Source organism: Lactuca serriola, chromosome 5 (genome assembly GCF_051521515.1).
Source record: "Lactuca serriola cultivar US96UC23 chromosome 5, Lser_US96UC23_V15, whole genome shotgun sequence".
NCBI lineage: Eukaryota > Viridiplantae > Streptophyta > Magnoliopsida > Asterales > Asteraceae > Lactuca > Lactuca serriola.
Window position 1 is genome coordinate 282,982,811 of NC_136412.1, and position 21,643 is coordinate 283,004,453.

The 21,643-nt window shown below is 40.8% G+C and overlaps 1 pseudogene; it reads left to right on the forward strand.

Moving 5' to 3' along the window:
- Positions 1-17,140: 17,140 nt before the first annotated feature.
- LOC145050560 (UDP-glycosyltransferase 88B1 pseudogene) lies at positions 17,141-17,779 on the forward strand (annotated as a pseudogene).
- The last annotated feature ends 3,864 nt before the right edge of the window (positions 17,780-21,643 follow it).

Below are 21,643 nucleotides of genomic sequence, written 5' to 3' on the forward strand. Positions count from 1 at the left end.
GAGATGTGGACTGGTAAAGTACCTAAACTAGACCACATCAAGATTTGGGGTTGCGAGGCTTTCATGAGACGCGAGACTCATGATAAGCTCGAACCCCGAAGCGAGAGGTGTATTTTCATCGGCTACCCACAGCAATCCTTTGGTTACCTCTTCTACAGACCTAGTGAAAATGTGGTCTTTGTAGCTAGGAGGGCTTTCTTTAGAGAGAGAGAGAGTTCATAAGCCAAGGAAACAGTGGGAGGAAAGTTGATCTTGAAGAAATTCAAGAGTCAAGCGGTGAAGGAACTTCAAACCCTAGCACTCAACTTGAGGAGGAAACTCCTGTTGAGCCAATTGACAAGTCTATACCTCTGAAGCGATCCACAAGGATTAGGAATGCTCCTGAGCATAACTATGGATTCCACATTACTGCAGAAGGTGATACACTTATCAGTGATGAGACACTGATAGGTCTGGATGAACCTAGCAGTTACACGGAAGCCATGGCAGGCCTTGAGTCAGCCAAGTGGAAAGAGGCAATGGACAGTGAAATACAGTCCATGTACGACAATCAAGTTTGGAACTTGGTTGAGAATGTACCAGGTCATAAGACAGTAGGGTGCAAATGGGTCTTCAAGAAGAAGACCGACATGGATGGTAAAGTACACACTTATAAGGCTAGACTGGTTGCAAAGGGCTTCTCTCAAATTCCTGGAGTGGACTATGATGAGACCTTTTCTCTAGTAGCCAAGATTAAGTCTATTCGGGTTCTGTTGGCCATAGCTGCATTTCATGACTATGAAATATGGCAAATGGATGTCAAAACCGCTTTCCTTAATGGAAAGGTTGCTGAAGATGTTTACATGAGTCAGCCAGAGGGTTTTGTCAACAACGAGTACCCTAATAGAGTGTGTAAGCTTGAGAAATCCATTTATGGATTGAAGCAAGCACCTCGCAGATGGAATCTTTGCTTTGATGAAAAGGTCAAGGAATTTGGCTTTTCTAGGAGTGAAGATGAGTCTTGCGTGTATGTCAAGGCTAGTGGGAGTATAGTTAGCTTTTTGGTATTGTATGTGGATGACATACTACTCATAGGAAATAATGTATTGTGTATTGATTTTGTTAATAATAATAACTTGGATAAAGCATCATTATGGCATTGTCGTCTTGGACATATAAGCAAGAAACGCATAAGCCAACTCCAAAAGGATGGAGTCTTGGAGTCATTTGACCTAGAGTCAGATGATTGTTGCGAATCATGCTTACCTGGAAAAATGACAAAGTCACCCTTCACAGGCTCGTGTGAGAGGGGTGAAGGTTTGTTGGACCTTGTACACACGGATGTGTGTGGACCATTCAAACATGCCACAAGGGATGCTAATCGTTATTATTTGACTTTTACTGCTGATTACAGTAGATATGGATATGTCTACTTGATCAAGCATAAGTCAGAGACTTTCGAAAGGTTTAAGAAATTTAAACAGGAAGTCGAGAATCAATTGGGCAGGAACATTAAGATGCTTCGATCTGATCGTGGTGGTGAGTATCTTAGTTCAACGTTCCTTAACTATCTAAGGGAATGTGGGATAGTCTCACAATTGACACCTCCCAGGACACCACAGTTGAATGGTGTGGCTGAGAGGCGTAATCGAACCTTGTTGGATATGGTTCGTTCCATGATGAGTCGAGCTTCGCTACCAATCTCATTCTGCGGGTATGCCTTAGAGACTGTCGCCCGTATCCTTAATCTAGTCCCTACAAAGAAAGTTGCCAAAACTCCTCATGAGATGTGGACTGGTAAAGTACCTAAACTAGACCACATCATGATTTGGGGTTGCGAGGCTTTCATGAGACGCGAGACTCATGATAAGCTCGAACCCCGAAGCGAGAGGTGTATTTTCATCGGCTACCCACATCAATCCTTTGGTTACCTCTTCTACAGACCTAGTGAAAATGTGGTCTTTGTAGCTAGGAGGGCTTTCTTTAGAGAGAGAGAGAGAGTTCATAAGCCAAGGAAACAGTGGGAGGCAAGCTGATCTTGAAGAAATTCAAGAGTCAAGCGGTGAAGGAACTTCAAACCCTAGCACTCAACTTGAGGAGGAAACTCCTGTTGAGCCAATTGACAAGTCTATACCTCTGAAGCGATCCACAAGGATTAGGAATGCTCCTGAGCATTACTATGGATTCCACATTACTGCAGAAGGTGATACACTTATCAGTGATAAGAAACTGATAGGTCTGGATGAACCTAGCAGTTACGCGGAAGCCATGGCAGGCCCTGAGTCAGCCAAGTGGAAAGAGGCAATGGACAGTGAAATACAGTCCATGTACGACAATCAAGTTTGGAACTTGGTTGAGAATGTACCAGGTCATAAGACAGTAGGGTGCAAATGGGTCTTCAAGAAGAAGACCGACATGGATGGTAAAGTACACACTTATAAGGCTAGACTGGTTGCAAAGGGCTTCTCTCAAATTCCTGGAGTGGACTATGATGAGACCTTTTCTCTAGTAGCCAAGATTAAGTCTATTCGGGTTCTGTTGGCCATAGCTGCATTTCATGACTATGAAATATGGCAAATGGATGTCAAAACCGCTTTCCTTAATGGAAAGGTTGCTGAGGATGTTTACATGAGTCAGCCAGAGGGTTTTGTCAACAACGAGTACCCTAATAAAGTGTGTAAGCTTGAGAAATCCATTTATGGATTGAAGCTAGCAACTCGCAGATGGAATCTTTTCTTTGATGAAAAGGTCAAGGAATTTGGCTTTTCTAGGAGTGAAGATGAGTCTTGCGTGTATGTCAAGGCTAGTGGGAGTATAGTTAGCTTTTTGGTATTGTATGTGGATGACATACTACTCATAGGAAATAATGTATTGTGTATTGATTTTGTTAATAATAATAACTTGGATAAAGCATCATTATGGCATTGTCGTCTTGGACATATAAGCAAGAAACGCATAAGCCAACTCCAAAAGGATGGAGTCTTGGAGTCATTTGACCTAGAGTCAGATGATAGTTGCGAATCATGCTTACCTGGAAAAATGACAAAGTCACCCTTCACAGGCTCGTGTGAGAGGGGTGAAGGTTTGTTGGACCTTGTACACACGGATGTGTGTGGACCATTCAAACATGCCACAAGGGATGCTAATCGTTATTATTTGACTTTTACTGCTGATTACAGTAGATATGGATATGTCTACTTGATCAAGCATAAGTCAGAGACTTTCGAAAGGTTTAAGGAATTTAAACAGGAAGTCGAGAATCAATTGGGCAGGAACATTAAGATGCTTCGATCTGATCGTGGTGGTGAGTATCTTAGTTCAACGTTCCTTAACTATCTAAGGGAATGTGGGATAGTCTCACAATTAACACCTCCCAGGACACCACAGTTGAATGGTGTGGCTGAGAGGCGTAATCGAACCTTGTTGGATTTGGTTCGTTCCATGATGAGTCGAGCTTCGCTACCAATCTCATTCTGGGGGTATGCCTTAGAGACTGTCGCCCGTATCCTTAATCTAGTCCCTACAAAGAAAGTTGCCAAAACTCCTCACGAGATGTGGACTGGTAAAGTACCTAAACTAGACCACATCAAGATTTGGGGTTGTGAGGCTTTCATGAGACGCGAGACTCATGATAAGCTCGAACCCCGAAGCGAGAGGTGTATTTTCATCGGCTACCCACATCAATCCTTTGGTTACCTCTTCTACAGACCTAGTGAAAATGTGGTCTTTGTAGCTAGGAGGGCTTTCTTTAGAGAGAGAGAGAGAGTTCATAAGCCAAGGAAACAGTGGGAGGCAAGCTGATCTTGAAGAAATTCAAGAGTCAAGCGGTGAAGGAACTTCAAACCCTAGCACTCAACTTGAGGAGGAAACTCCTGTTGAGCCAATTGACAAGTCTATACCTCTGAAGCGATCCACAAGGATTAGGAATGCTCCTGAGCATTACTATGGATTCCACATTACTGCAGAAGGTGATACACTTATCAGTGATGAGACACTGATAGGTCTGGATGAACCTAGCAGTTACGCAGAAGCCATGGCAGGCCCTGAGTCAGCCAAGTGGAAAGAGGCAATGGACAGTGAAATACAGTCCATGTACGACAATCAAGTTTGGAACTTGGTTGAGAATGTACCAGGTCATAAGACAGTAGGGTGCAAATGGGTCTTCAAGAAGAAGACCGACATGGATGGTAAAGTACACACTTATAAGGCTAGACTGGTTGCAAAGGGCTTCTCTCAAATTCCTGGAGTGGACTATGATGAGACCTTTTCTCTAGTAGCCAAGATTAAGTCTATTCGGGTTCTGTTGGCCATAGCTGCATTTCATGACTATGAAATATGGCAAATGGATGTCAAAACCGCTTTCCTTAATGGAAAGGTTGCTGAGGATGTTTACATGAGTCAGCCAGAGGGTTTTGTCAACAACGAGTACCCTAATAGAGTGTGTAAGCTTGAGAAATCCATTTATGGATTGAAGCTAGCACCTCGCAGATGGAATCTTTTCTTTGATGAAAAGGTCAAGGAATTTGGCTTTTCTAGGAGTGAAGATGAGTCTTGCGTGTATGTCAAGGCTAGTGGGAGTATAGTTAGCTTTTTGGTATTGTATGTGGATGACATACTACTCATAGGAAATAATGTATTGTGTATTGATTTTGTTAATAATAATAACTTGGATAAAGCATCATTATGGCATTGTCGTCTTGGACATATAAGCAAGAAACGCATAAGCCAACTCCAAAAGGATGGAGTCTTGGAGTCATTTGACCTAGAGTCAGATGATAGTTGCGAATCATGCTTACCTGGAAAAATGACAAAGTCACCCTTCACAGGCTCGTGTGAGAGGGGTGAAGGTTTGTTGGACCTTGTACACACGGATGTGTGTGGACCATTCAAACATGCCACAAGGGATGCTAATCGTTATTATTTGACTTTTACTGCTGATTACAGTAGATATGGATATGTCTACTTGATCAAGCATAAGTCAGAGACTTTCGAAAGGTTTAAGGAATTTAAACAGGAAGTCGAGAATCAATTGGGCAGGAACATTAAGATGCTTCGATCTGATCGTGGTGGTGAGTATCTTAGTTCAACGTTCCTTAACTATCTAAGGGAATGTGGGATAGTCTCACAATTAACACCTCCCAGGACACCACAGTTGAATGGTGTGGCTGAGAGGCGTAATCGAACCTTGTTGGATTTGGTTCGTTCCATGATGAGTCGAGCTTCGCTACCAATCTCATTCTGGGGGTATGCCTTAGAGACTGTCGCCCGTATCCTTAATCTAGTCCCTACAAAGAAAGTTGCCAAAACTCCTCACGAGATGTGGACTGGTAAAGTACCTAAACTAGACCACATCAAGATTTGGGGTTGTGAGGCTTTCATGAGACGCGAGACTCATGATAAGCTCGAACCCCGAAGCGAGAGGTGTATTTTCATCGGCTACCCACATCAATCCTTTGGTTACCTCTTCTACAGACCTAGTGAAAATGTGGTCTTTGTAGCTAGGAGGGCTTTCTTTAGAGAGAGAGAGAGAGTTCATAAGCCAAGGAAACAGTGGGAGGCAAGCTGATCTTGAAGAAATTCAAGAGTCAAGCGGTGAAGGAACTTCAAACCCTAGCACTCAACTTGAGGAGGAAACTCCTGTTGAGCCAATTGACAAGTCTATACCTCTGAAGCGATCCACAAGGATTAGGAATGCTCCTGAGCATTACTATGGATTCCACATTACTGCAGAAGGTGATACACTTATCAGTGATGAGACACTGATAGGTCTGGATGAACCTAGCAGTTACGCAGAAGCCATGGCAGGCCCTGAGTCAGCCAAGTGGAAAGAGGCAATGGACAGTGAAATACAGTCCATGTACGACAATCAAGTTTGGAACTTGGTTGAGAATGTACCAGGTCATAAGACAGTAGGGTGCAAATGGGTCTTCAAGAAGAAGACCGACATGGATGGTAAAGTACACACTTATAAGGCTAGACTGGTTGCAAAGGGCTTCTCTCAAATTCCTGGAGTGGACTATGATGAGACCTTTTCTCTAGTAGCCAAGATTAAGTCTATTCGGGTTCTGTTGGCCATAGCTGCATTTCATGACTATGAAATATGGCAAATGGATGTCCAAACCGCTTTCCTTAATGGAAAGGTTGCTGAGGATGTTTACATGAGTCAGCCAGAGGGTTTTGTCAACAACGAGTACCCTAATAGAGTGTGTAAGCTTGAGAAATCCATTTATGGATTGAAGCTAGCACCTCGCAGATGGAATCTTTTCTTTGATGAAAAGGTCAAGGAATTTGGCTTTTCTAGGAGTGAAGATGAGTCTTGCGTGTATGTCAAGGCTAGTGGGAGTATAGTTAGCTTTTTGGTATTGTATGTGGATGACATACTACTCATAGGAAATAATGTATTGTGTATTGATTTTGTTAATAATAATAACTTGGATAAAGCATCATTATGGCATTGTCGTCTTGGACATATAAGCAAGAAACGCATAAGCCAACTCCAAAAGGATGGAGTCTTGGAGTCATTTGACCTAGAGTCAGATGATAGTTGCGAATCATGCTTACCTGGAAAAATGACAAAGTCACCCTTCACAGGCTCGTGTGAGAGGGGTGAAGGTTTGTTGGACCTTGTACACACGGATGTGTGTGGACCATTCAAACATGCCACAAGGGATGCTAATCGTTATTATTTGACTTTTACTGCTGATTACAGTAGATATGGATATGTCTACTTGATCAAGCATAAGTCAGAGACTTTCGAAAGGTTTAAGGAATTTAAACAGGAAGTCGAGAATCAATTGGGCAGGAACATTAAGATGCTTCGATCTGATCGTGGTGGTGAGTATCTTAGTTCAACGTTCCTTAACTATCTAAGGGAATGTGGGATAGTCTCACAATTAACACCTCCCAGGACACCACAGTTGAATGGTGTGGCTGAGAGGCGTAATCGAACCTTGTTGGATTTGGTTCGTTCCATGATGAGTCGAGCTTCGCTACCAATCTCATTCTGGGGGTATGCCTTAGAGACTGTCGCCCGTATCCTTAATCTAGTCCCTACAAAGAAAGTTGCCAAAACTCCTCACGAGATGTGGACTGGTAAAGTACCTAAACTAGACCACATCAAGATTTGGGGTTGTGAGGCTTTCATGAGACGCGAGACTCATGATAAGCTCGAACCCCGAAGCGAGAGGTGTATTTTCATCGGCTACCCACATCAATCCTTTGGTTACCTCTTCTACAGACCTAGTGAAAATGTGGTCTTTGTAGCTAGGAGGGCTTTCTTTAGAGAGAGAGAGAGAGTTCATAAGCCAAGGAAACAGTGGGAGGCAAGCTGATCTTGAAGAAATTCAAGAGTCAAGCGGTGAAGGAACTTCAAACCCTAGCACTCAACTTGAGGAGGAAACTCCTGTTGAGCCAATTGACAAGTCTATACCTCTGAAGCGATCCACAAGGATTAGGAATGCTCCTGAGCATTACTATGGATTCCACATTACTGCAGAAGGTGATACACTTATCAGTGATGAGACACTGATAGGTCTGGATGAACCTAGCAGTTACGCAGAAGCCATGGCAGGCCCTGAGTCAGCCAAGTGGAAAGAGGCAATGGACAGTGAAATACAGTCCATGTACGACAATCAAGTTTGGAACTTGGTTGAGAATGTACCAGGTCATAAGACAGTAGGGTGCAAATGGGTCTTCAAGAAGAAGACCGACATGGATGGTAAAGTACACACTTATAAGGCTAGACTGGTTGCAAAGGGCTTCTCTCAAATTCCTGGAGTGGACTATGATGAGACCTTTTCTCTAGTAGCCAAGATTAAGTCTATTCGGGTTCTGTTGGCCATAGCTGCATTTCATGACTATGAAATATGGCAAATGGATGTCCAAACCGCTTTCCTTAATGGAAAGGTTGCTGAGGATGTTTACATGAGTCAGCCAGAGGGTTTTGTCAACAACGAGTACCCTAATAGAGTGTGTAAGCTTGAGAAATCCATTTATGGATTGAAGCTAGCACCTCGCAGATGGAATCTTTTCTTTGATGAAAAGGTCAAGGAATTTGGCTTTTCTAGGAGTGAAGATGAGTCTTGCGTGTATGTCAAGGCTAGTGGGAGTATAGTTAGCTTTTTGGTATTGTATGTGGATGACATACTACTCATAGGAAATAATGTATTGTGTATTGATTTTGTTAATAATAATAACTTGGATAAAGCATCATTATGGCATTGTCGTCTTGGACATATAAGCAAGAAACGCATAAGCCAACTCCAAAAGGATGGAGTCTTGGAGTCATTTGACCTAGAGTCAGATGATAGTTGCGAATCATGCTTACCTGGAAAAATGACAAAGTCACCCTTCACAGGCTCGTGTGAGAGGGGTGAAGGTTTGTTGGACCTTGTACACACGGATGTGTGTGGACCATTCAAACATGCCACAAGGGATGCTAATCGTTATTATTTGACTTTTACTGCTGATTACAGTAGATATGGATATGTCTACTTGATCAAGCATAAGTCAGAGACTTTCGAAAGGTTTAAGGAATTTAAACAGGAAGTCGAGAATCAATTGGGCAGGAACATTAAGATGCTTCGATCTGATCGTGGTGGTGAGTATCTTAGTTCAACGTTCCTTAACTATCTAAGGGAATGTGGGATAGTCTCACAATTAACACCTCCCAGGACACCACAGTTGAATGGTGTGGCTGAGAGGCGTAATCGAACCTTGTTGGATTTGGTTCGTTCCATGATGAGTCGAGCTTCGCTACCAATCTCATTCTGGGGGTATGCCTTAGAGACTGTCGCCCGTATCCTTAATCTAGTCCCTACAAAGAAAGTTGCCAAAACTCCTCACGAGATGTGGACTGGTAAAGTACCTAAACTAGACCACATCAAGATTTGGGGTTGTGAGGCTTTCATGAGACGCGAGACTCATGATAAGCTCGAACCCCGAAGCGAGAGGTGTATTTTCATCGGCTACCCACATCAATCCTTTGGTTACCTCTTCTACAGACCTAGTGAAAATGTGGTCTTTGTAGCTAGGAGGGCTTTCTTTAGAGAGAGAGAGAGAGTTCATAAGCCAAGGAAACAGTGGGAGGCAAGTTGATCTTGAAGAAATTCAAGAGTCAAGCGGTGAAGGAACTTCAAACCCTAGCACTCAACTTGAGGAGGAAACTCCTGTTGAGCCAATTGACAAGTCTATACCTCTGAAGCGATCCACAAGGATTAGGAATGCTCCTGAGCATTACTATGGATTCCACATTACTGCAGAAGGTGATACACTTATCAGTGATGAGACACTGATAGGTCTGGATGAACCTAGCAGTTACGCAGAAGCCATGGCAGGCCCTGAGTCAGCCAAGTGGAAAGAGGCAATGGACAGTGAAATACAGTCCATGTACGACAATCAAGTTTGGAACTTGGTTGAGAATGTACCAGGTCATAAGACAGTAGGGTGCAAATGGGTCTTCAAGAAGAAGACCGACATGGATGGTAAAGTACACACTTATAAGGCTAGACTGGTTGCAAAGGGCTTCTCTCAAATTCCTGGAGTGGACTATGATGAGACCTTTTCTCTAGTAGCCAAGATTAAGTCTATTCGGGTTCTGTTGGCCATAGCTGCATTTCATGACTATGAAATATGGCAAATGGATGTCAAAACCGCTTTCCTTAATGGAAAGGTTGCTGAGGATGTTTACATGAGTCAGCCAGAGGGTTTTGTCAACAACGAGTACCCTAATAGAGTGTGTAAGCTTGAGAAATCCATTTATGGATTGAAGCTAGCACCTCGCAGATGGAATCTTTTCTTTGATGAAAAGGTCAAGGAATTTGGCTTTTCTAGGAGTGAAGATGAGTCTTGCGTGTATGTCAAGGCTAGTGGGAGTATAGTTAGCTTTTTGGTATTGTATGTGGATGACATACTACTCATAGGAAATAATGTATTGTGTATTGATTTTGTTAATAATATTAACTTGGATAAAGCATCATTATGGCATTGTCGTCTTGGACATATAAGCAAGAAACGCATAAGCCAACTCCAAAAGGATGGAGTCTTGGAGTCATTTGACCTAGAGTCAGATGATAGTTGCGAATCATGCTTACTTGGAAAAATGACAAAGTCACCCTTCACAGGCTCGTGTGAGAGGGGTGAAGGTTTGTTGGACCTTGTACACACGGATGTGTGTGGACCATTCAAACATGCCACAAGGGATGCTAATCGTTATTATTTGACTTTTACTGCTGATTATAGTAGATATGGATATGTCTACTTGATCAAGCATAAGTCAGAGACTTTCGAATGGTTTAAGGAATTTAAACAGGAAGTCGAGAATCAATTGGGCAGGAACATTAAGATGCTTCGATCTGATCGTGATGGTGAGTATCTTAGTTCAACGTTCCTTAACTATCTAAGGGAATGTGGGATAGTCTCACAATTGACACCTCCCAGGACACCACAGTTGAATGGTGTGGCTGAGAGGCGTAATCGAACCTTGTTGGATATGGTTCGTTCCATGATGAGTCGAGCTTCGCTACCAATCTCATTCTGGGGGTATGCCTTAGAGACTGTCGCCCGTATCCTTAATCTAGTCCCTACAAAGAAAGTTGCCAAAACTCCTCACGAGATGTGGACTGGTAAAGTACCTAAACTAGACCACATCAAGATTTGGGGTTGCGAGGCTTTCATGAGACGCGAGACTCATGATAAGCTCGAACCTCGAAGCGAGAGGTGTATTTTCATCGACTACCCACAGCAATCCTTTGGTTACCTCTTCTACAGACCTAGTGAAAATGTGGTCTTTGTAGCTAGGAGGGCTTTCTTTAGAGAGAGAGAGAGAGAGTTCATAAGCCAAGGAAACAGTGGGAGGCAAGTTGATCTTGAAGAAATTCAAGAGTCAAGCGGTGAAGGAACTTCAAACCCTAGCACTCAACTTGAGGAGGAAACTCCTGTTGAGCCAATTGACAAGTCTGTACCTCTGAGGCGATCCACAAGGATTAGGAATGCTCCTGAGCATTACTATGGATTCCACATTACTGCAGAAGGTGATACACTTATCAGTGATGAGACACTGATAGGTCTGGATGAACCTAGCAGTTACGCGGAAGCCATGGCAGGCCCTGAGTCAGCCAAGTGGAAAGAGGCAATGGACAGTGAAATACAGTCCATGTACGACAATCAAGTTTGGAACTTGGTTGAGAATGTACCAGGTCGTAAGACAATAGGGTGCAAATGGGTCTTCAAGAAGAAGACCGACATGGATGGTAAAGTACACACTTATAAGGCTAGACTGGTTGCAAAGGGCTTCTCTCAAATTCCTGGAGTGGACTATGAGGAGACCTTTTCTCCAGTAGCCAAGATTAAGTCTATTCGGGTTCTGTTGGCCATAGCTGCTTTTCATGATTATGAAATATGGCAAATGGATGTCAAAACTGCTTTCCTTAATGGAAAGTTGGCTGAAGATGTTTACATGAGTCAGCCAGAGGGTTTTGTCAGCAACGAGTACCCTAATAGAGTGTGTAAGCTTGAGAAATCCATTTATGGATTGAAGCAAGCACCTCGCAGATGGAATCTTTGCTTTGATGAAAAGGTCACTACAAGAAAAAAGGCCTTTTACGACGCTCATTGCGCGTCGTAAATGGCTCAGACGACGCGCAAATGCATGTCAAGGAAGGCCATGTCATAAAGATAGACGACGCGCATTTGCGCGTCGTCTAGAGACGACGCGCATTTACGACACGCATTTACGACGCGCGGTTACGACACGCAATGCGTATCAAGGAAGGCCCTGTCATAAAGGAAGACGACACGCATTCGCGTGTCTTAACCTTACGACGCGCGTGTTAATGACACGCAATGCGTATCAAGAAAGCCCCTGTCAAGAAAGGCCATGTCATAAATGAAGATGACACACATTTTTGCGTATCGTAATTTTAAATTTAAAAAAAAATTATTTATGGATTTACTTATTTTCATATTAAATTTGCATTTTATGTCACATAATGGAAAATAAAATACCATATACAAATAATACAATGCATTGCACAAAAGTTAATGTTATACAAATAATCATTCGAATAGTAGACAAATGTAAGATTTCAACATTTTTTATATAATTAACTAAATTATTAGCCAAATTTCCTAAAATACCAACATACTTTTCTATGAAGAGCATTAACACTATTCTTTTCCATCAAAAACTTCAAAACCTGCATAATTAATTTAATGTTTAATCAGCTACAGGTCAATAAGGTAGGTTTAAGCAAAAGAGGTTCATAGTAGTAAGATTTTACTTACCACTGTTGTTAATGACATTGAAAGAAGCAGCCTAACAAACACCCCCTCAGAAGGATTATTACTAAATGAAACCACAAACAAAGTTAAAAAGTCAAGTATTTTGTGACAACCCCGGAACCAGGGGCAAGGCTGTTTTTACCCATGGTATGACCTAATACATGATAATAAAGACTTGTTTAACAAAAAGAAAAATGATTTCTCATGTGACATCACTATTAAGAATTGATGAAAGAGGGTACTCCACACTGTTAGGCACAAAAACCACATGCAATACAAAATTACAATAATAAATAAGTTCTAAAACAAAAAAAAAAGATATGAAACCATTTTTACCTAGTATTCATTAACTTCAGGATCGGTGTTCACAACAACACCAACATCATCCATAAGGTTGACTATTCTTTTAGCATTTGTATATGTTGCAAATGTTTTCCCTCCAATCATGATTGTCCTTGGTGTTGTGGCTTTTCGCTCTTCAGGGCTCATTTCCTGTTTCAACATGCATTGCATTGCATTAACAGAATGTTCTAGTATCTTCTTCTATGAAGTTCTGGATTGTCATCAAACTTTTGGAGAGAAAGGATAAGATATAACGTACAATCAGCAGGAGATATGTAAATCCTCATAATAGAGGGCATTTTGGTCATTTTTACATAATAATAGAATGAAAATGAAAGCATCATACCTCCCACAGACACACAAGTAGGTCTAGGTTAGTGACCCACTTGTCTGTTTTTAACCATTTTGTTATGATCTGACTAAGTTCAGGACTACAAAATTTGAACCAACGTCTAGGAGTAATGCCGTTGGTCTTATTTTGAAACTTGTTTGGCCATATTGACACATAATCTACAAATAATTCAGCCTTTAAGATGTCACTGTGGAATTATGCTACACCATTAACCTGCCAAAACAGAGAAAAACAAATGGGCTGAATTGATGGAGCCTAAATTATCCCTAAAAAAAGGCACAAAATATAAGATAAAATTAGTTGGTTTTTCCTATATTTATAGTATTCAAACATCTTACCGTATGCCTAGAAACCACACAGAACTTTGCCATACGGACAACCGACTTATTATGATCTAAAATCCTCATATCAAAATTGATAGTATCCTGGAAAAAAAAAACAAAAATGAACATCAAAGAAGCAAAAAAAAGGAAGGAATTGTGCTTTCTAGTATTCTTACCCTCAAAGCAAATGCTAAAGGTGAATGTATAAATTCAACCATTCCTTTTTGAAATGTGGAGTCAATTTGGTCAAACATTGTTTTGCAGGACATCTCGTAAGCAGGAAGAACAGAAGCTTCCATACTATCTTCAGTGCTTCCTGTAAAAAAGGGTTTAGAATTTAAAAAACAAAATTCATCATTTTATATTTTAGAAAGATCTATTATTGTTGTATCACATACCTGTAAAGCTTGTTTTCCAGATGTTTGAAATTGGACTTGAATTTGCCTTGAAACAGTTGCTTCAAGCTTAGTATTAACTATTTTTTCCAACTGATTTATAACATTATCACCTATGCCTCTCTGCATGCTAATTTAGACTTTAAATTAGTTTTTTTTTAATTTTAAATGAGAAATTGGATGTTAAAATCAGTTACCTGGAAAGCCTCTGAGATAGGTGTGGTGACTGCCTTTTCGATAACTCGAGTAACAGATCGCCCAACAGCAGCTCTTACTGCAGCCATTTCCTTCTTCAAGATTTTCTCGGATGATGTAAGCATTTTCGTAAACCACTATTCCCAAGTGCCATATCTTTCTCCTAAAATTTTTATAATGCAATAGTTAAAAAAATAGAACATATTAATTATGTTAGAAAGATTTTAAAGGATTACCTGCTCAGTGATTTCTTCAAGTTCATGTCCCAGTTTGTTCAAAGCACTGGAAAATGCATGTTGAATATCAAGATTCCCAATGGCATTAGTCAATGCTCGCCTTTGAAGAAACTCCATGGATAAATAGTATGTTTGCTTTGGATCAACTTTGTGATAATGAAGATAGGTCCCATTCCATTGCTGAAGAAGCAGTGAAGAAAAAGGAAGCATGGTTAGCCCTCAAGAACCTCAAAAACAATAGGAGAGACAGCTGCATAATACAAGTCTCTTTGTTGAGAGTTTGGACCAAATACCTATCCATATTAGTGATTGGGAACACCATCAAGCACATTATTTTTATTAAAATATAATAGAGAATGAAAGACTTTTGTTCCTTGAGATACTATGAAAGGTGGTTCTTTGGATATATTTAGAAAGAACAAGAATAAATGATATTAGACAAGACAATTACCTTATCAAACACAAATGATCTATCAATCTGCTTGTTAGCTATATTTTGAACTGCACAAACTACTTTCTTGTTCTCAGTATATGTAATCACTACTGGTGTGTGTGCTTTTGTCTCATGTTTAGAAAACAATCAAGAATTTTTTGTAAAATGTTATACCTCTGATATTAGGCAAATAAGTAAGTTAGGGGTAATATGGGAATTCATTTAATTAAAGGGTATTTTATTAGTAGGAGGGGCATTTTAGGCATTTTATAGTATTTAGCTGTTTTGTCAGATAGTATAAGAAGAGGGTAGTGGGCAGGGAGTGAGGTATCAATCTTTTTTTGAAATCTGGAATGTATTTCTTGGGAGAGTAGCTATCTCGAATCAACTATCCTATCAATTGTTCTTGTAATCTTTTGGTTATATTTAAGGTTATCAATCAATATTTGAAGCTGTTGGTCGTTGTTTATGTTATTGAATCTGTTCTTGTAAGTCCAGTTGATAGCAGCAAATCAGGAAGCACAATGGTCCAATCCCATTCAAGTTTCTTTGGACCTATAAAAAAGATAAGAATACAAAATTCTTGTCATGATGGAAAGATTAAAAGCTAGTAAGATTTAAAATGAAAATGATTATAAAAATAAAAGAAAATTTAAACCAGCAGCCAATTAAAAGATGCATGGACCATTGTATTTGGCAGTAAGTAAGCAGCAACTGATAACCACAACATCAAACTTTTCAAAGAATTCAAACAGATACGAAATAATTTGGTCCAGGAACGTTCCTGGACCAAATGTCATAGTTGTTCCTGATGATTGAACTGAATTCATAACAATCCATAAGTAAGGAATCAAACCAACTAGTTGCTTATAACTCTGTGATACTACATGCATTCAATATAAAATCACCGAAAGCAAAAAGGAAATATTTATCTGTTTTCACAAATCCTGCCACCAAAGCCCTAGGCAACACTGCAATCCATTCATCTCGGGTAAGTTAGTAGTAGTATGCAATAATAATAACTATATGCCATCAAGGAAAGTCAAACTAGAACATACAATTGACTTGAAACTCTTTATGACGGATTCAAAGCTTTAAGGTTTATCTTCTGCAAAACCAGAGACAAAAGTCAGTTCCATAAACAATGTAGAAGAAAAAAGGTCTAGTCAAAAGTCAAATGAAAGAGAACAATGGTTATAACTTACGTATAGATAGAGGGTCTATATGTACAAAGAACTTGCAGCAACTATCAAATAGCAAAACACAAGAATTACTCCCTTGAAGTAATTGGATGTTCCATCCTACAAATATATAAAAGAACCATTTTTAAATGAAAATTTTAATTAATCAAATTTTTGTAAAAATATATGAATATGAGGCTTACTTGCAACATGAAAGCCACTACTAGAACTGTCATAATAAGAGTTGTTGTCTCAAAAAGTTGAAAATTTAGGTCCAAAGGACGCCCCATGATCCACCCAACAACCACACAAATGGAATCTGCAGTTACAAACACAAAAATTTTAAAATAAAAGTTAGTATTTGTTTAAATTATGCTGCTATTTCTTTAAATTAACCTTTCTTTTAATATACAGAGAAAAAAACACGTACAACAAACATAGATATTTGTGTTGAGGAGCCAATCGCGACTCCTAAAGAGATATCCTGCAAAGATTGTAACTAAAAATATTTAAAAAACTAAATAAAATGAATTATGATTCACACTCCCCTAGGAATAGTGAAATACATCAAACAAGGAATTAAATTGTATGTGTGTGTCGAATTGGCTTAAGCCCTTAAGTATGACATGAGGACTTACTTGCAGACACAGGTTGGGATTTTCTATCAATCTGCAATTCTGCATTACAATTGATTTGCTGCTTAAGTTACCATCCCTCTTTAATTCAATACATATAGGTGCACGAGTTGCACCACCTTCACCAGTTGGCTGCTCAACTTAATTTGAAAATTGAAATGACTTGTTTTGTTATCATAATGAATTAGAAAAAACATAAAGTGAATATATATGTCCAGATTGAATATGAAAATAAAGAAAAATGAAGGTCGTACCAGAGCAAGATGCCCAATCAAACTGTTCAAAACTGCTGATTTACCTGTACTCTGAACAATTGGTAGCCCATAATTAGAAATGAACTATTTAAGATCCATAAATTGGTAAACCTGAAAAAGCAAAAGGGTAGGCTAGCAAGATCAGATTGGCTCCATGATTAGCTAAACAGTAGACCCCTAGCAGTTGATGAGTGGAGCTTGATCTAGTAGAAAGCATAATGCAAATTAATACTTCGACATATGGCATTAAGCAACAGTAGATGAGTTTCTGCTGCAAGCAATAGTTTTGAATCACCTATATGCTAAATTGGAATCTAAGCAAAAATAGTTCCCAACTACATTTAGAAAAAGATCCATCAAAAATAGGGATCGCAACAAAAACATATCGAGAGATCCACTGACTTAGTCAATCAACACAAAAGCAAGTAGTCGGATCAAAAGAGCGCATGTAAGACAAACTTACGGTATTGCCAAGAGCAACAAAATTAAGAAATTTGGAAGGGTGTTTTGAAGAAGACGATGAATTTGCATCCCCAATGGCAAACACCTTGGTGGGGTTTGAAGAAAGGGCTGTTGACGCGCTCCGGGAAGGTAAATGCATCCCCAACGGTCCAACTCCGCCTATTTATTTCATCGGACCTTTGATCGTCGGTGGCAATCATGTGGATCCTAGCGAAAACGAGTGCTTAAAATGGTTGAATTCACAACCGAGTAAAAGTGTAGTGTTTTTATGCTCTGGGAGTCAGGGTGTGTTGAAGAAGGAGCAGTTGAAGGAAATAGCTATTGGTTTAGAGAAAAGTGAGCAAAGATTCTTGTGGGTGGTTTGAGATCCGCCACCAGATGACAAAAAAACCGACTCGAATTCCGGTGGTGGTAAAGAAGTCGGTCTGGATGCGATTCTTCCTGACGGGTTTAAGGGCAGGATTGGGGATAAGGGGATGGTGGTGAAGAATTTGGCACCACAGCCGGCGATACTTAGTCATGAGTCGGTGGGTGGATTTGTCAGTCATTGTGGGTGGAACTCGGTGCTTGAAGCGGTGGTAGCTGGGGTGCCACTGGTGGCATGGCCATTGTATGCGGAACAGAAGATGAATCGAGTGTATTTGGTTGAGAGAATAGACACAAGAGAGACAGAGATATTGATTCAGGTACGATTGAGAGGTAAGAACATTTAATCATTTGAAGAAGAAGGAATTTGGATGGTCGAGGTGGGGACGAGGAAAACTTGTTTCCTGTGAGATCCAAAGCACAAAAGCCCTAGTTTTTCCAATTTTGGGATGGCGTGTTTTAACATGTGAGAACGTGGGTGAAGGCGGGGGGACCTAGGGCTTCTTGTTGGAGGCGCTGGAGGTGGGTGAAGGAAGAGGCCCTAGGGCTTCTTGTTGCTAATTCGAAGATCAACATCGATGGTAGAAGGTGGAGGCATCAGTAGAACGAACAAGGTAAAAAGAGAGGAGATCGAACCATTTGGTGTGAGGGTCGATTTGGAAGAAATCTCAAACCCTTAACCTTAATTTACCATCCATTTGTAATTTGGCTGAGGGGTGGAGGCAGTGGATGTGGATGAGGGGTGGAGACGAGGGAGAAGAAGATGGGGGTTTAAAAAATTTGGGGATTTCATTTTCCCTCGGACACGTGCGTTTCTTAAAAAAAATACAAAACGACATTCACAGATGACGCACAAGTGCCTTCCGTGTTTTTAATATTTTCACATGAGACACTAATTTAAAGGCACTCAGTAATGCGCGACATAAATCCTTAAAATTTTTGAAGAGATGATACTTTTTTAATGTCACTCTCTAATGCGTAACATAAATTAAAGAGCGTCGTGTTTTGCGTGTCGTAAAAGGCCTTTTTTCTTGTAGTGGGTCAAGGAATTTGGCTTTTCTAGGAGTGAAGATGAGTCTTGCGTGTATGTCAAGGCTAGTGGGAGTATAGTTAGCTTTTTGGTATTGTATGTGGATGACATACTACTCATAGGAAATAATGTTTTATGTATTGATTATGTTAATAATAATAACTTGGATAAAGCATCATTATGGCATTGTCGTCTTGGACATATAAGCAAGAAACGCATAGGCCAACTCCAAAAGGATGGAGTCTTGGAGTCATTTGACCTAGAGTCAAATGATAGTTGTGAATCATGCTTACTTGGAAAAATGACAAACTCACCCTTCACAGGCTCGTGTGAGAGGGGTGAAGGTTTGTTGGACCTTGTACACACGGATGTGTGTGGACCATTCAAACATGCCACAAGGGATGCTAATCGTTATTATTTGACTTTTACTGATGATTACAGTAGATATGGATATGTCTACTTGATCAAGCATAAGTCAGAGACTTTCGAAAGGTTTAAGGAATTTAAACAGGAAGTCGAGAATCAATTGGACAGGAACATTAAGATGCTTCGATCTGATCGTGGTGGTGAGTATCTTAGTTCAGAGTTCCTTGACTATCTAAGGGAATGTGGGATAGTCTCACAATTGACACCTCCCAGGACACCACAGTTGAATGGTGTCGCTGAGAGGCGTAATCGAACCTTGTTGGATATGGTTCGTTCCATGATGAGTCGAGCTTCGCTACCAATCTCATTCTGGGGGTATGCCATAGAGACTGCCGCCCGTATCCTTAATCTAGTCCCTACAAAGAAAGTTGCCAAAACTCCTCACGAGATGTGGACTGGTAAAGTACCTAAACTAGACCACATCATGATTTGGGGTTGCGAGGCTTTTGTGAGACGCGAGACTCATGATAAGCTCGAACCCCGAAGCAAGAGGTGTATTTTCATCGGCTACCCACAGCAATCCTTTGGTTACCTCTTCTACAGACCTAGTGAAAATGTGGTCTTTGTAGCTAGGAGGGCTTTCTTTAGAGAAAGAGAGAGAGTTCATAAGCCAAGGAAACAGTGGGAGGCAAGTTGATCTTGAAGAAATTCAAGAGTCAAGCGGTGAAGGAACTTCAAACCCTAGCGCTCAACTTGAGGAGGAAACTCCTGTTGAGCCAATTGACAAGTCTGTACCTCTGAGGCGATCCACAAGGATTAGGAATCCTCCTGAGCATTACTATGGATTCCACATTACTGCAGAAGGTGATACAGTTATCAGTGATGAGACACTGATAGGTCTGGATGAACCTAGCAGTTACGCGGAAGCCATGGCAGGCCCTGGTTCAGCCAAGTGGAAAGAGGCAATGGACAGTGAAATACAGTCCATGTACGACAATCAAGTTTGGAACTTGGTTGAGAATGTACCAGGTCGTAAGACAGTAGGGTGCAAATGGGTCTTCAAGAAGAAGACCGACATGGATGGTAAAGTACACACTTATAAGGCTAGACTGGTTGCAAAGGGCTTCTCTCAAATTCCTGGAGTGGACTATGAGGAGACCTTTTCTCCAGTAGCCAAGATTAAGTCTATTCGGGTTCTGTTGGCCATAGCTGCATTTCATGACTATGAAATATGGAAAATGGATGTCAAAACCGCTTTCCTTAATGGAAAGTTGGCTGAAGATGTTTACATGAGTCAGCCAGAGGGTTTTGTCAGCAACGAGTACCCTAATAGAGTTTGTAAGCTTGAGAAATCCATTTATGGATTGAAGCAAGCACCTCGTAGGTGGAATCTTTGCTTTGATGAAAAGGTCAAGGAATTTGGCTTTTCTAGGAGTGAAGATGAGTCTTGCGTGTATGTCAAGGCTAGTGGGAGTATAGTTAGCTTTTTGGTATTGTATGTGGATGACATACTACTCATAGGAAATAATGTATTGTGTATTGATTATGTTAATAATAATAACTTGGATAAAGCATCATTATGGCATTGTCGTCTTGGACATATAAGCAAGAAACGCATAGGCCAACTCCAAAAGGATGGAGTCTTGGAGTCATTTGACCTAGAGTCAGATGATAGTTGCGAATCATGCTTACTTGGAAAAATGACAAAGTCACCCTTCACAGGCTCGTGTGAGAGGGGTGAAGGTTTGTTGGACCTTGTACACACGGATGTGTGTGGACCATTCAAACATGCCACAAGGGATGCTAATCGTTATTATTTGACTTTTACTGATGATTACAGTAGATATGGATATGTCTACTTGATCAATCATAAGTCAGAGACTTTCGAAAGGTTTAAGGAATTTAAACAGGAAGTCGAGAATCAATTGGGCAGGAACATTAAGATGCTTCGATCTGATCGTGGTGGTGAGTGTCTTAGTTCACTGTTCCTTAACTATCTAAGGGAATGTGGGATAGTCTCACAATTGACACCTCCCAGGACACCACAGTTGAATGGTGTGGCTGAGAGGCGTAATCGAACCTTGTTGGATATGGTTCGTTCCATGATGAGTCGAGCTTCGCTACCAATCTCATTCTGGGGGTATGCCTTAGAGACTGTCGCCCGTATCCTTAATCTAGTCCCTACAAAGAAAGTTGCCAAAACTCCTCACGAGATGTGGACTGGTAAAGTACCTAAACTAGACCACATCAAGATTTGGGGTTGCGAGGCTTTCATGAGACGCGAGACTCATGATAAGCTCGAACCCCGAAGCGAGAGGTGTATTTTCATCGGCTACCCACAGCAATCCTTTGGTTACCTCTTCTACAGACCTAGTGAAAATGTGGTCTTTGTAGCTAGGAGGGCTTTCTTTAGAGAGAGAGAGAGTTCATAAGCCAAGGAAACAGTGGGAGGCAAGTTGATCTTGAAGAAATTCAAGAGTCAAGCGGTGAAGGAACTTCAAACCCTAGCACTCAACTTGAGGAGGAAACTCCTGTTGAGCCAATTGACAAGTCTATACCTCTGAGGCGATCCACAAGGATTAGGAATGCTCCTGGGCATTACTATGGATTCCACATTACTGCAGAAGGTGATACACTTATCAGTGATGAGACACTGATAGGTCTGGATGAACCTAGCAGTTACGCGGAAGCCATGGCAGGCCCTGAGTCAGCCAAGTGGAAAGAGGCAATGGACAGTGAAATACAGTCCATGTACGACAATCAAGTTTGTAACTTGGTTGAGAATGTACCAGGTCATAAGACAGTAGGGTGCAAA